The sequence below is a fragment of the Oryx dammah genome, unplaced genomic scaffold, assembly GCF_014754425.2.
Source record: "Oryx dammah isolate SB20612 unplaced genomic scaffold, SCBI_Odam_1.1 HiC_scaffold_17, whole genome shotgun sequence".
In the NCBI taxonomy this organism is placed as follows: Eukaryota; Metazoa; Chordata; class Mammalia; order Artiodactyla; family Bovidae; genus Oryx; species Oryx dammah.
Genome location: NW_024070201.1, coordinates 12,055,277 through 12,059,166, shown reverse-complemented (window position 1 = coordinate 12,059,166; position 3,890 = coordinate 12,055,277). Strand labels below are relative to the sequence as shown.

The 3,890-nt window shown below is 37.7% G+C and overlaps 1 non-coding gene across 1 annotated transcript; it reads right to left on the bottom strand.

Annotated features, from left to right (window-relative positions):
* Positions 1-3,337: 3,337 nt before the first annotated feature.
* Positions 3,338-3,409, bottom strand: TRNAA-CGC. The gene has a single exon. It is a non-coding gene; the product is annotated as a tRNA-Ala (tRNA).
* Positions 3,410-3,890: the final 481 nt, after the last annotated feature.

The window sequence follows — 3,890 nt, the reverse complement described above, 5'->3', positions numbered from 1 at the left end:
TCTGGAGGCTTTTTTGAAAACTGCATGCCTTTTCCAGATTCTGGTGATTCTGGGCATTCTTTGGCTTGTGGCTGCATCATTCTAATCTCCAAGGCCAGCATCTTCAAATCTCTTTCTGCTCTATCTTTATACTGTTTTCTCCTTTGGATGTGTGTCTAATCTTCCTCAACATCCCTCTTATAAGGGCACATTAGGGCCTACTTGAATAATTCAAGGTAATCTCTTGATGGAGCAATTCTTTATTTAATCATATTTACAAAGACACTGCTTAAAATAAAATAATATTTATTAACTATAGGTTTAAAGTTCTCATATCTTGGGTGACATTATTCAGCCTACTACACTTGTTTTGATTCAATATATTCCATTTTACAGGATGGCACCACGTTTTTATAAAGCATCATCTCCAAACTGCTGATTTAAATTTCTATACAGTGGAGAATGTGATATGGCCAATGAATGCCATCATTACAAGACCACTCTCATATCTCTTTTAGTGTAAAGTAAGTTCCCTATGCTGTTGTGACATTATGTATAATCTTAACCAGTGAATCAAATATATGTCATCAAATAATCATACTGGCTCTGGTTTTACGTGCATGAAAATAATACTCACATACAACTATATATCTATTCCCATAAGAATGAAACATTGGGCCTTTTAGTACTCATAAAAGTATCAAGGTCATGGGAAAAATAGAAAAATCTCAAAGAATAAAGACTATTGAAACTAAATGTAATGTGGTATGCTCAGTTACATGTTACTGGAAAAGGACAACAGTGGAAAAAAAAAAAAACGCGGAAAATCTGACTAAAATCTATAGTTAATAGTATTGTTGCAGTGTTAATTTCTTAGTTTTGATAATTATACCATCGTCATATTTGCATTAGGGGAAACTGGGTGAATAATATATGAAAAATTCTGTACTATCTTTGCAACTTCTCTGTAAGTCTAAAATTGTAAAACTAAAGTGAAAATTTGGGGGGATACTCCTGTCATCAACTGTCAGATGTTGGATTATTGAGGTAGCAGAACCTAAGTTAGGAGTTGGTGTATAAGATATTTACTAAGGATTACCCTTACAATCAAGAGGCTTCCCTGGTGGCTCAGATAGTGGAAATCTGCCTGGAATGTGGGAGACTTGGGTTTGATTGCCTGGAGAAGGAAATGGCAACCCACTACAGTATTCTTGCCCATAGATTCTATGGACAGAGGAGCCTGGTCAACTACTGTCCATGGGGTACAGAGATTCAGACATAACTGAGCTACTAACACACTTACAATCAAAGCTGTGTATGGAGGGGAAGGAAGCAGAAATGTGTATAGCAGGAATTCTAACTGTGATAAACATGTCCAACTGTATGTAAAATTCTGGACACAAAATGATTCAGTAAGGGTCGTCCTACTTTGAGCAGAAATGTCTGGGCCTTTTTTCCTCATGCTAATCATTACCTAGACATGTACTGTCTTTGGGAGTGCAGGACTTTGAGTATGAAAATTTCTGTAACTGAGGTTTGTTCTTAGAGGGACTTATAATTTAAAGCTGTCTACTAACAACCCTCCCCACTCCTGAAGGTGGGAAACTTTCTTGAAAAAGAGTGAAGATGATGCATCCCTAAGTCTAGCCTAATCCATTTACAGCAAAGGACAAGCAATAGGAGAGAAACGATGATATAATTCATTGCCTCTGTCATGAACTGCACCACTTAGAGCCTTCTGTATCATAAAGTGACAGAATAATTTTTTGAGTCTACAGTTAGAATGCCAGCTCTACTATGGAGTACCATTCTCCAAGACTTAGAATTCACCTGAAAATCTATGACCATTGTATAATGTTATTTCCTCAATATGGCATATATGGGATTTGGAACAAAGCCAAGGAAATACGTGTGTGCTTAGCCGTTCATGTCCCACTGACCATCCTTTCAGTGATCTACTTGAGAAACATACATCTCTTGTCCTTGTAGCTGCATTCTTTGTATATATGCAGAGATCCTGGTTTTCATAAGGAGACTATTCTACCACTGACATGGAATGAATCCTTTTTTAAATGTTATGATATGGCTGCTAAGAGGCCAGAAGGCAAGAAGAGTCAGCATCTTAGTAGGAGCAATTGTTCCTGACTATCAAGATAGGGTAGGTGATAGAGAAAGTTTGTTAGATGCTCAAGCTAATTTATTGGACCATTTCTTGTTTATTGCATGCCAAGTTTTGAGAGTAAATTATAGATGCAACAACCAAAGACAGAGAAAGACACTGTGATCAGCAGCTCAGACCCCTCAAATAAGCTTTGTATTCCCTCCTCATGTAAACCTCCTAGAAAATCAAAGACACTTGCTGAGATGAAGAGGTGTACCGACTAAGTAGCAGTAAAAGAGAAAATAGCATGTATCCATGCAGCTCCAAGATCAACTAAAATGATGAAAGTTGGACTCCATCTCATTGTTATCTTTCAGGTATATTTGCCCAGAAAGAGATAAACCAGATACTTGAGAAGAGTTTGAAAGATATGGTTAACATTATTAACTTTACAGAATCAGAAAGAAAAAAAAAAAAAAAGGAGATCAGAGAGTAAGAGGAGTGTCAGATCATTTAGGCTCTTGTAGGTCTATGAGAAATAAACTTAAAAATAAACTGTTTCTTATTCTTAGAGAAGTGAGAAGTCTTTAAGGTTTTGGATCAATCTTGATATCTACCTTATAGGAAATAATACCAGAGTTGAAGAGTGGAGTAAGAAGCTCAGTAGGAACCTATTAAAACAATGGAAACAAGATATAACAGAGATTTAAATTAAAATGGTTTAATAAAATGGATGAGAAATGAGTTGACCAACTTAAATATTTCACAGATTGTGCCAACACAATTTTTGGTGGATTGGCTATACATTTCGGACAAAAAAAGTAAAATGGACAGCTTTATGATGCTTTGTTTTCACTGTGTTTGTAAATGTGTATATTTTATCACTAGACCAGTTCTCAGTCAAAATCCTGCATGTATATGTATGACTGAATCTCTTCCCTGTTCACCTGAAAATATCACTACATTGTTAATAGGCTATGAGGTGAAGTTGCTCAGTTGTGTCTGACTCTTTGTGACTCTGTGGACTGTAACCTACTAGGCTCCTCTGGCCATGGGATTCTCCAGGCAAGAATACTGGAGTTTCTTGCCATTTCCTTGTCCAGGGGATCTTCCTGACCCAGGGATTGAACCCGGGTCTCCCGCATTGGAGGCAGACGCTTTAACTTCTGAGCCACCAGGGAAGGCCAAGGAAATATAAATTAGGAGACCCAGGTCTCCTGCCGTGTGAGTCACCAGGGAGGCCCAAACAGAACCACGTGGAGATGCTGAGGATCGAACCCGGGGCCTCATACATGCGAAGCATGCGCTCTACCACTGAGCTACATCCCCTGGTATAGGCTATACTTCAGTCCAAAATAAAATAGTTCAAAAGAAAAAAAAAATCTACATGTCAATATTTATAGTTTCTTGTGCTTTCACCAGAGTGGACAATGTGATCCCAATAATAGCTATTTAGAAGTTGTCTAATATATAGAATAGTAAGTAGTGAAAGTTGCTCAGTCATGTCCGATTCTTTGTGACTCTGAAGACTATGCAGTCCATGGAATTCTCCAGGCCAGAATACTGGAGTGGGTTGCCTATCCCTTCTCCAGCAGATCTTCCTGACCCAAGAATAGAACCAGGCTCTACTGCATTGCAGGTGGATTCTTTACCAACTGAGCTATCAGAGAAACCCATAATATATAGAAGGAGAGGTAACAAACATGAGTACTACGACAATATTTTGATGTTAGAATTTTCATCAATGAACCTCTCATCCAGAAAAGTTGTAAATATGATTCAATCAAGTATGAATCTTCAAGAGAGCATT